The sequence below is a fragment of the Hippichthys cyanospilos genome, chromosome 8, assembly GCF_059441005.1.
Source record: "Hippichthys cyanospilos isolate Australia breed blue-spotted pipefish chromosome 8, RoL_Hcya_1.0, whole genome shotgun sequence".
NCBI classification, from domain to species: Eukaryota; Metazoa; Chordata; class Actinopteri; order Syngnathiformes; family Syngnathidae; genus Hippichthys; species Hippichthys cyanospilos.
The window spans coordinates 5139601-5151946 of record NC_142376.1 but is presented as its reverse complement, the minus strand read 5'-3'; the positions used below and the strand labels follow the sequence as shown (position 1 = coordinate 5151946).

Sequence of the window (12346 nt, the reverse complement as noted above, 5' to 3'; positions counted from 1 at the left end):
TACAATAATGACTTTTAAAATCACATTTTATCATTTGCTGGTGACAAACGACTTTACATATGCTCAAGTCTCAAGTTCAACCAATCGCAGCTCAGCTTGTGAAGGTCACGTGACCACAAACTGATCATTACCTCAGTCTTGTGTCATTTTCATTGAACAGCATTAGATAATTATAAACAAAGTATTACGTTTTTACAGCTGGAAATAACCAAATAAATGGACTATCCCTTTAGGTTATCTAGGAAAAGTGATTAGGCAGTTTTCCTTTTAATGCATTTAGCTTACTTTTATGTTGTATTTAAAAGGAATCACAAGTCAAAACATTTTCAACAGCATGTGGCAAATGGCCACCCCCTGAGAGGGTTGAAAAAGGCGGAATTTACTTCTTAATTAAATGTCCACAAGCACAAAATCAATCAGATAGAGCATAAAATTAATATTTTTGAAATCACAAGATTTGCATGGTGGCTAATTTCAAAGTTAGCTAGCACATGTTCGTCTTGCCATAGTGTTGATGCTTCATTACTTAGCTAGCTTTTGAAATGACGAAACACACCTACTGCTGTTAGTTGATTCTAGGTTACCCTGCTAAATTTATCAGGTGGACAACATCAACATAATGATGCTTAATTAAATATAGAATAACTTGTAAGTAACTTAGCATATTTCAATTAGCTCGCCCAAGATGGGCACACAATATTAGCAAGATAAATACTGCGCAAAATATCATGCTAATGCTACAGCATCAGATAATGGCTTCTTGACGAATGGAAATACATGCTAACAGACATTAGCAATATTTGCTTTATGCTTGATGGTTTAAACATTACATCAAGGAAAATTTCATCATTTATTTTGCAGTAATGTAAATAGTTGGGGTAAACTTGGTGGAGTAAAAGTGAAAGTTGCCGAAAATATAAAAAAAAAAAAAAATACCAAAGCACAGATACTTAAGTACAGTAAGAAAGTATTTATGCTCTATGTAATCAAAACAAATAAAAATGCATTGCTAAAACCTCTATATTTAGTAGCCAACAAACCTATTTCACGATTCAGGCTTTCCTCGTGCAGCCTGTTCATTTGCGAATTACAATGTTACCTCAAGCAGACGGCAATTACACACACAAAACAATCTTGAGTTTACACACGCCGCCAACAGGGCGCACGCGAGCGTGTCGCAGATTAGATGTGACCTGCTTCTTTGTGTACAGCCGGCGCTTTATCTCGCAGTGCAAATAGGCGAGCCTCTTCCAAATGAGAGAAAAAAAAAAAAAAACGCGCAAAATGGAAATGCTTTCTTCCGGTTGTCACGCGTAAGGATTAACCAGAACGCCATTTAGGGTTTAGGGCGCAAACAAGACCACGTGGCGAGGGTGCGATAGACATGAAAGGAGGCTCAAGGAAGAAGCCAATTATTATTCCTCGTATTTTCTATTTTTGAAGACCATCAAAAGGTCTTAAGAAGAAGCTCTTTGTATTTTCCATTCCGCCCTGGTGCTGTTTGCCCTCATTAGGGTTACGAGTGAGCTGCAGCCTTTAGATGACTTTGGTCAAAATTGAACTGTCTGACGTCCACTGATACAACTAGAGTTTTTTGAGTTATGGTCAATTTTATTTTTGCATATATTTTTTTCTTGATGGGATACATGCAAAATAGCCTGTTATCATAGTTGCCCAAGCCATTGTTTTTAATACCGTATTTTCCGCACTATAAGGCGCACCCTCAATTTAATGACACATTTTAAAACCTTTTCCATATATAAGGCGCACCGCATTATAAGGCGCAACAGTAGAAGCTGTCAAACTTTATTAGTATATTACAATACAGCTTTCTGACAACCCCATTCACTCCCAAAATGAATAAAAAACTGTCTTATGTTTTATTTTAATGGTATTTCCATGACACATTGTTAGTCCATTCATAGTTTAGTTAGTTTAGTTTTTAGTTTTAGTTGTTAGTTTAGCAACACTAGGCAAAGTAGATCAAACATACTGCACTTTACATTACTATGGATATGTATCTAGTTTTTAGGTTTGTCCCGTCTTGCGCACCTGCACTTTGTTATTGTACATGTAAAACGCAGAGGAAAGCGAGAAACACAATTTCGATTCCTTTGTATGTTAAGCACATGTGAAGAAATTGACAATAAACTTGACTTTGACTTTGATATGCACAATTGGTCCGTTGGTCCAACTCACATTCAACTCCACCGCGCCTGTTTTTAATCACTTAGGCCACGTTCTTTAAAGTCACAAAAAGAACACACGATACTGTACTACTCTACATAATCACTCTTGATGAGAATTTTTTCTTATTCTTTGTTTTTATAGAATACAGTGCTAGTTTTATCTTTCCTAAAAACACAAAACAAAGTCATTCCCCTTCTCCGGTGACAACTTGTGACTGCCTACCTTCTCTTTCAAACATTTCCAATTAAATGCGCCAATTGAACGGAGGAAAAAAAGGATTCCCCACAAAAAAGGCTATGTATCAGTGATATTTCAAAGAAGCTCAGTAATTAAGTGTGAAATATCAATGTGAGACACCCTATTGAAGAGTGATTATGCAGATCTTTTTCTTAGTATTACACAGATTAACTAATACCCTCTCATGGAGATAGCGGCAAGACCGCGAGGCAGGTAATTAGGAATGTAGTCGAGCGGCGCAGGGCTGACGTCTACTCAGGCTCAAATTCTTCATTTTACTCTGATAAAGCTGTAAAGTGTCTGTTTTCATTTCGCGGCGTTTTCCAGGCATGACTAGCCTTCTCGGAGACTTCAACGTGCAACATTGACGGTTATTTATTCGCCCCTTGATGGATGACACCCGCATGTCAGAGTCACTGATGACCATGTCGGTTGGGGTCCCCAAGGGATGCATCGCACAACCCCTCCCTAATGCTTCACACTCATGAATGCACCAGCGGCTTAGAAAACCGTATTATTAAGTTGGAACGCGACAGCTGTCCTTGAAAGTTGCAACTTCACGAGAACACATTCGAAAGCTACACGTGATCAGATAAGAATGGCGTTGGCGAAGCGCGTCTCAAATTTGTTTCCAAATTTTTGACTGGCAATGTATGTTTGTAATGTATTTGAACCCTGCGTGATATTTTTTGTCGTTCTTGTCTCATTTTCTTCCACATTATTTAAGCCAAGCGATGGCACACTCCTAGTTGTGTGATTATGTGGTCATGCCATGATGAAATTTGACATGTTGATATCATCTGGGTGAAATTTCAGCTCCCTGGTGTCTTCTTTCAATGCTTTCCCTCTGATGTGAAATGCCTTTGATGTAAAGATCAAAGGAGCGGACAAATCCTGCTCAAGGGCGAAATAAAATCATGTTTTAGGCTTGATAACATAGTTAGACTTTGACCAAAATAGCTGCTTCAAACCAAAATGGCTGACTTCCTGTTCAATTTCAGAGTAGGACCAGCTTTTCAAAATTAAAAACTGAGACTCAACAATTATGCAGTAAGTATGCAGTAAATTCTCACCAGGAACGACAATATTTTAAACAAATTCAATCGCTATTCAATTTGGTGACCAGCAGCTAATACTAATAGCTATCTTGGCTAACAGTTCAACTGTGGGAAAAAATAAATAAATAAATGCACTCACTATTATCCAATACTCGGTCTTGTGTAGTAAAATTTGTATTCAATGATTAGACGGGCAGCTTTTCTGATCTCGAGGTTTGAGATGTCCTACTGTGTGAGTGGTCATTGAACGCACCTCCTGTCAAAAATTTGCTTATTCACAAGGCTGTGGATCATTTAATGCTTAGCAAGCATTTGTTTATTAATTGCAAATCCTTCATAAAACTGAAAATCTGAAATTTGGCACATCACACTGTGCGGTCCCACATTGCAAACACACGGCCAGAAACACAAGCCTCATTTGCATGATTTTTAGACACGTAAGCAAGAAGAGATTCTAGCTCCGCAAGGCCATAAGCGTGAATTGAAAATAACAGGTTTGAATTCCTTTTCATTGAATTAATATTACTATTACTATTAGTTGTTTGAACAACTGTGCGATTTTACATACTATGGACATGGAACACAAAGTTGTTTTACAAAAAAAAAAAAAAAGAAGGCATTAGACAACCCAACGATTAAAATAATAAACCTTTTAAGAGCCTGGATCTTGGACCTTTTTGGGGAAAAAAAAGAAAAAAGAACAGCCATGCCGTAAGTGTAAATTTAAGTGCAGAAGCTAATTGATCACTCTTACGGCTGTTAGAAGTGATTGATGGATATGAGTATGTGGCTCGTCTCCGAGAAAGGAAACATTAGGGGTAGCCGGCGTCCCACTAAGTTGCCGGTTTCATTCCCCGTTTCCCTCTCTCCCCTCTAATTGCTGTTATCATTGTGTTTGCGAATGAGCATTTCCAAGTGCCTTGAGTGCCATTTTGTCGAGCGGCGCAGCATAAATGCGCCCCATTCACCATTTTTATGTCCCTCCCACCAACAGTTTTACTTTCACTTTTCTTCACCGCTGTTTACAATGTTCCTAGGTTTAATATCCTGCTAGTTTTGTGGTGTATGTTTTTGCTGTTATTTACTTTCTAGAGAATGAGCTGAGAGGTTGTGTGGCGTGTAGGATAGAGGGACACATTTTCACACCCTGTTAAAATGTTTTGGAAGCTGAGCATTTTTATATATTTAGCTTTTGAGTGGATTAAACTATATTATGCATATCTGCAGTGTTTCTTAACTATACAGTATTTTGAAAAGAGAAAACTTTTTGCCCCCCCGTCGATGCACCGACTATAAATAAGATTGTTATTGATGAAAATTGTTAAGTATTCCTACACATGTATCCTTTTTAACAGAAAAACGCAATATAAATCAACGTTCAACAACTGTTAATTATTATTGCGTTTATACAGGTTACAGCTTAGTCTAAAACGGAAAAAAGAAGCAAGTGCACCAAAGTGCCTGAAACTAAAAGAAAATGATGAAAATGATGACTTTATTGCAATTACATTCCACGTGACAAACAAAGAACGCCTTTTTCCTGGGATCATCTGTGCACCCCCACAGGGGGGCCCGCCCCACTATTTGAGAAGCACTGCTTTAGTGTATCACACACATCAAAAGATTCTTCTAACTCAAGGGCGTCAAACCGATTTTTATCGCGGGCCAAATTGTACTTATAGTGTCTGTTAGAGGGCCGGAATAAATCTAAAAATAGTCTAAAAAAAGCTTCAATTTTAACGTACCCCTTTAATTTCTCTAAAATCCAGAAAATGTAGGACTTAAAAATAGAAAAACACGTGTCTAATAAAGGTCGTTTTTGCTGGTTGACATCTTTACCTAGTTTTGAATACAGAGGCCGATAAAAACTGTTCAAAAGATAGATCGGGAACAGAAAATGGTTATTTTTGAAGACAATCTGCAAGTTTAGCAAGAAACTTGAAATCAAATCAGCATTTGGCGGGCCACATAAAATGATGTGGCGGGCCGGTTTTGGCCCCCGGGCCTTGAGTTTGACACTCGTGTTCTAACTGGTAGAAGTGGGCAGTCCATAAGCACAGACAGACTCTTCGTCGATCCGTCGCTGATGGAAATTACGAAATAACAATGTTAAAAGTGTGTTTTTCGTTCGTCGTTGTCATCGTGGAAATTTCTTGGATTTCTTCTTCGCCCCCTCCAACAAGGCTAAGAACCACTGAACTAGCGTCTATCTGGTTGAATAATCTTTATCAGTGTTTGTACTTTCTCTGGAGAATGGAAAGGAATTGTCACTTTTTCATACTGGACACTGAATGCAACAGTCAAAGGACTGGACGAGTCGCCTCCATGCCCATAATACGGGCACGAAATCTTGAATAGCTCCTTTGGAGACGTGCAAGTGCTCAATCCATGGACATGGATTAAGGGAGTTTCAGGGGGCTCTACCTAGGGGGTCAGTGCCTTGATCTGCAAGTCAGCCTTAACCGGTTTTCTTCTGATCTGGAATCATAACTGAACCAGCTGCTGCCCACTGAGCCGTCACTACTCCATTTTCCTCTAGTTTTATGTTCACTTCCTCTCCCGGGTCGAACATTTCAACGTCTGGCCTCCCCTCCTCTCATGGTTCTTTTTGAAGTGCTTAACAATGAAACGACTCCGGTCCCCCGTTGAGACGGTCGGGGAATTCAGAGCAGTGCCGCCCAGTCGGAGTCGTGTCTTAGTGGTGACGGTGAGCGAGAGTGTCGTCAGCACCGTCCAGACAATAAAACTTTATCCTCCCGAGACTTCTCCGGGCTCCGTCGACGGAGCGATGTCAGCAGAAGTCTATGACTCATTTCCCAGCATCGCATCTCCTTTTGTTCATCCTTCACAGCAGTCTAATTGGCGACGAGTTGCACAAAGGACCGTCGTGCAATTAATGGGCGCCAAGCGAGCCTCAATTGAAAATATTGATTAAGTTAACACTTTCAGCAAACCCAGTGCCTGCAGAGAAGAATCACTCGTAATCCTGTTGTCGTTGTTGGGTTTTTTTTTTTTCCTCTCACGCAGATACAAGCGCTTGCTGCCAGTGATGAATACTGTTCATTACTGAAAAGATGGAACTGAGATCAAGCAAAATTGGGGTTTAGGGACGTAATCTTCAACTCTGGAGTTCACATGTGCCGAATGATCTAAGTCATTATCCCCCCCTCAAAGCGGAATCTCCAGTTATTCACATGACTTTGATCATTATACCGTTGTTGCCGCAAAGTTTTTTTCTTCTTACGTTCACCCTCTAATCTTGATGGTTTCTCGTACTTGTGGGAGTTTAGTGTAATTTTCTCCGCTTGATGCAATTTCTTCCACAATAGCTTTGTTGTATTTGTGAAAATGAAATCTTTGCTGTTGAAGCAAAAAAACACTTACCTGAATATACCCCCTGCCAAGCTAATTCCCGCGCACACAGTTATTATTTCATGATTTGCTTGACTGCAGCTTTCTACTTTCAGCATCCACTTATTGTAATTGCAGACATTCTTTTCCTTTATGGACTTTCCGCGCAAATTGACAGTTTCGTATGGTCGTGAAACACAACATTTCTTTTGTTGACAAAAACTTAACCAATAATAATTCATGTGCGGATGTTTCCAGCACAGTATGTCTGCATGGGTGTAAACAACATATTTTCTTCTCGACTGGACTCTGCAATTTCTGGTAATGATTATGTTGTTTGATTGCACTGACAATGTTAATATACACGCGGCTGGATTGCCTCTCAGCGGATTTAAGCGTCGGGAAGAAGGGCTTGGTAATTGCATGGGCCGCAGAGGAGATAATCTTAGGGTGGGCAGAGATTCCGGTGCCCTACTATAATCGTGAGAATGGAGCATTCTGAGTGGGCAAAGTCTTCAGAAGATTGCTCTGATGTGTTTCTTCTAAAATAGTGGGGCGGGCTCCCCTGAGGGATGACCCCAGAGAAAAGGCTTTGTTTTTACCATATGAGGTATGGTACATTTTCATTTCAGGCATTTTGTTGCACTTGCTTATTTGTTTCAGTTTTAGACTAACCAGTAACCTCTATAAATGCTGTCAAAAAGTAGTTGACAGTTGTAGAAAGTTGATTTAGAGTGCTTTTTTGTTTTGTTAATCTTAAAAAAAAGATAGATTTTAGGTATATGTACATAATGTCAGAGATATTTATAGTTGGCATGGCAAGTGGGCGGGCATGAAAGGTTTTCTCTTTCCTAGAGGGGTGCTTTGCAAAATATAATTGAAAATAACTTTCTTATAGTCTCACTGACGTAATTGATGGATTAGAGTGTTGCCTCAACAGTTTTTGCTGCCTAGTGATTGTGCTAGCATGTTACCCCGTAACTGGCTACTCAATAATGGCTGCCATTTTGAATAGTGAATAATCTTAATTCGCGATATGATCGCGATATATACGTATTCCGATAGGTCAGGGGTAGGGAACTCCGGTTCCTCGAGAGCCGTATCCTGCCTTGTTTTTGATGTGTCTCACTTTCAACACACCCGATTGAAGTGATCAGTACAGTACATTGCCGTATCACCCTAACCCTAACCCTATTGCCGTATCACTTTTTTTGAGCACACTTCTAAATATAACCTGCTACTACTTCTGATAGAGTAGCTTGATTAAAGCTGCTGTTCCATGCTCTAATCGGTTACTTTGATGATAACAATCATAAAAGCGTTTGGGCAACAAAATTTACCCAATCTAAGGATGATTGTGACGTGATATGGAAAGATAGCTTTCCAGTATGCCTCATTTTCTTCAAAACATGACCAATGATGTTTAAATATATGAATGGAATAATTGATTCATGTCCATTCTGATATGCTGTATTTTGATTTGAGGCTTATCCTCTTAATTTCACCAGATTGCCTTCTTTCCGGCTGATCCGATTTAGTGAGGAAGACCATGACAAAGCATTGCAATTAGACTGAGCGCGTGTGTTTTGTTTGCCGCCGTCTGATTGTTGTCTCCTTATGGGTCTCTCGATGCACAATGTTTTTTGTTTTTTTCTTCAGACATGAGTGTTCTCCAGGCATTTATAGACTTTTTAAGTTCCGCTCCCAGACTTTTATTTGATCAACCTCAGGTTTCGACTGAACTAGTTTAGCTTCCAATTTCTGGGAGAAAATCCTCTGGCACTGAGAGAATAACCGCATCGCATGATCGATTGATGAACGGCGGCAGAAGATGGACGCCGGCCGTATGCTGTGTTTGCTTTAAATCCTGACTCCCGTTGTACGAATAAATCGTCTGCGACAGAAAGTCAAGGCTAACGATTAAAGTGCTTTTACTACAGGGGCGGACGGAGAGCCTTGGCTTGAGTGCCGACACTGTACGCAAACTGTAGCCAACTGTCAAAACAAATCAACACAATGACAATGTTCCCACTCTCCGTGGACTCAAACAATGCTAACAACAAATCAATGCGCTTCTCTTAACTGCGTATCCGTTTAGCCGGCCCGAAAACTCGAAAAGAGACAGATACATACTGTTTATTGGGGAATCCCGTCGTAATTCTGCTCCTTTCATATTGGGCATGCAATCAATGACCTTGGGGCCAGTTATCCCACTTCTGACACCAATGAGTCACATAAACTAGAGGATTAATACCCTCAACACATTTGAACTTTTGTCTTAGTTGTACACTGTTGGCATGTTCACTGGATCATATAATCCTAATGAGTACCTTTCCTAGCGAACACATGTAGCGAACAGATTTTCTGGGGCTTCCTCCTTCCCCGTAAAGGAGTTATCTGTCCCGGGGTCTTTCAGCACGCTTCTGGTTATTGACCGCAGCTTGCCTCCACTCGTCCCACACCAACTGAGCAATATGCCGGAGGACTTCAGAAATCCAGATTTGATCCAAGGTAGAGCCAATATGAGACCTTGAGTAATTAAAGTACCTCGGTACAAAAAAACCCTTCAGGCGTTTTTTTTTCTTGCCCTGCATACATGCTTATTGGTGTACACTGTACATATCAGATACAAATGTCAAGCTAATCACATTGTTAATTCTCCGCATAACTGGAAACACCATGAGAAGGCCAACTTCAAAATAAACCTCAGTTGACCAAAAGCATGCAGACTCAAATGTGTTATTTGAGCTGGAAAATTTGCCTATTAGACTAACATTTATGGGGTGCTATTTGGACTGAAAGAAAAGTAGTGTACTGCTAAGCAGCTTTTTGATTGATGATTGACTGACCTGTAGTTCACAGCTGTTCATTTGATAACATTAATTGCTTGACCTCCTTATGTATTTTAGATTTTGAAGCAAGAATGGGAAATTTGAAGGTTTCCACATTTTTGACTGTACTGAACATAAATCTGAATGTGCTATACTGTATATACAAAGATGATATGTTTTTAGACCAATGCTTGTCAAATAGTGGGGCGGGCCCCACTGGGGGGGCGCGAGGTGATGCCAAGGGGTGCGCGGATGATCCCGGGAAAAAGGCTTTGTTTTTGTCATGTGGAATGTAATTGCAATAAAGTAATAATTTTCATCATTTTCTTTTAGTTTCAGGCACTTTGCCGCGCTTGCTTCTTTTTTTTCCGTTTTAGACTAAGCTATAAACCGTATAAACACGATACAAATAATTAACAGTTGAAAGTTGATTTATATTGCGTTTTTTTGTTGTTAATGTCAAAAAGTATACATGTGTAGGTATACTTAAAAATTATCTTAAAGATTATCTTTGCAAAGCTAATGCACAGTCAGCCATTTGGCACACTTTCTGGAGAGGGAGCCCAATCGTAGGGCGCCTCTCTGCCGCCACGCTAGATGGGGGGTCTCAACCGGGACGGTTCCCCACAGGGCTGCAAAAATTTCAATGCGGCACCGCATGAAGAATTGTAGAACTGTCAGTCAGCTCTTTTTTTTTTTTTTTTTATGCGCTTCACACAAATCTATCGCTAAACAGGCCATTGACTATTTAACAAACCTTCTGCAGTGCTTGTCACTCCATCGATCTCCGTCGTAAATAGTACCGGACGGTATTATGACCCGACGTCGTAGACTTTACAATGGGAACAAATTGCTTCAGTGCTTCCCGGTGGTGCGATTTTTTTTTTTTTTAAGGAGAACAATAATCCCAAATTATGTATTGACTTATTATATTGTTGTGCCGCATGCAGCGATTTTGACTTTAGCAACGCTTCTGTCATTCTGGCTCTCTCACGCACAAAACGCACCAGCTGAGAGAGAGAGGAAGCATTACAGCACCGTGCGTGCAAAACAGCCCCCGTGTGCTGCAAATAAGTGAGCCACAGATGGAAATAGATGTTTAGCCCAGATCCAAACATGTCACTTTCATTCAGCCGCATCTGCACTACCTTGCAAAGTCACCCCTAACAACTCTCATCAAACAAACAAAACTCATCAGTCATGACTTTATTTTTACCCGCTTGTCAATCACGCTTTTTTTTGTATATACTTTTACACCATTTAAATGCATTGAAAATCGTTATAATACATCTTTGAAACACATTTTATTTGACATGTCTTGACATGGAAATTGACTAAATAAAATGTATAGAATAGTGGTTCTCGAGTTTCCATAATTTTTTTTCAGCCAAGTACCCAGTGACCTGAACAAAGCAATTTTGGATGAAAACAACAAACGTGGTGTCTCTCGACATGTTTTAGTCTTTCACTCCGCTACATCATTTGAAAAACAAAATCATTTGTTTTTTACTGGCTTGTCTGCCAATGCACATTTGTGGAAAACTTAACCAAATAAAGGCAAGGAAACTTAAACGTAAAATCCTATCCAGTGGCAGATGCCTGTTTTATTAAACTTTTGATTTACATTAATTGTGTTATGTCTAGCCATTTTAGTCTCCAACTTCAGAAAATAATGTAAAATAATCAATTTTATATTTGGCCCTGTCTGACAATGCGAAATTTTTATAAATTCAACAAAATGTAGACATGCAAACTTAAACTTAAACTCCTCTGCAGTGCAGTGTATGTCTGTTTTAATAAACTTTTGAACTACATTTGTCGTGGTATCCCTAGGCATATTTAGTGTAAAATCATCTGTTTTATTTTCTGGCTCACCTGACAATGCACAATCATATCAAATTTAACAAAATAAAGGCCCGTAACGCTTTGCAAATAAGTCACTATAAGACAATACGACTTTAGCCTTAAGTTGCTTCATGTTACAATTCATTTGCTCTTAATTTGAAAATCAAAACGTGCTTTTCCTGACAGAAAACTAAAAAGCCTTAAATTAGGTTCTTGATACCTGCAGAAATCTTGTGAAAAATTCACACACCTCCAGTGGTAAAGAACTGACTGTCCATATTTTAGTGGCTGTGTGCCTTTAAGAGGCGGGCCCTTGTGGAGTGCTGTGAGTTGTGATTAACATTAGTGTAGTGCACAGTAATGCTTCTCAGTTAGCTATTGCCATTCCTCAACTCTTCAACGTGAATATAACTTGTATCATTTAGCACAGAGAAGCTCTAAGCTAATAAACCTTGCACACACTGATGATGTGAGCACCACTGCCACCTACTGTTGTGGATGTGCAATTACACTTTTTTCTAGTATGGCAAAAAAGAAAAAAAACAATTCCTGGGCTCAAAAGAAAATGCTTTGAACAAACAGTACAATTTTGGAAACAACTGAGTTAAACATGCTACCTGCTTGGCTTCTGTATTAAAAAAATACCGGCTACGTTTTTGACAGTCTTTTACAACATTCAAAAACGTTACCAAAATGCTTTGAAAATGTTACTTTTTTCGTTTCATAGGTGCCTGCAACATATTCAAACCACGATGCGGTGCCAGCAACCAAACCCCAATCAGGTATTTCTGCTTCTCCAGAATTTTTATGTGTATGTGTGACACAATGTATTTC

The 12346-nt window shown here is 39.5% G+C and overlaps 1 protein-coding gene across 2 annotated transcripts in view; it reads left to right on the top strand.

Annotated features, from left to right (window-relative positions):
- The window catches only part of LOC148419908 (protocadherin-15-like), a 226850-nt gene that overhangs the window by 20078 nt on the left and 194426 nt on the right, over positions 1–12346 (top strand). For both annotated transcript variants that reach the window (XM_088421421.1, XM_088421419.1), the window contains exon 2: positions 12240–12294. The gene's annotated coding sequence lies outside the window, so the exon portion shown is untranslated. The remainder of the gene's footprint in view (positions 1–12239; positions 12295–12346) is intronic.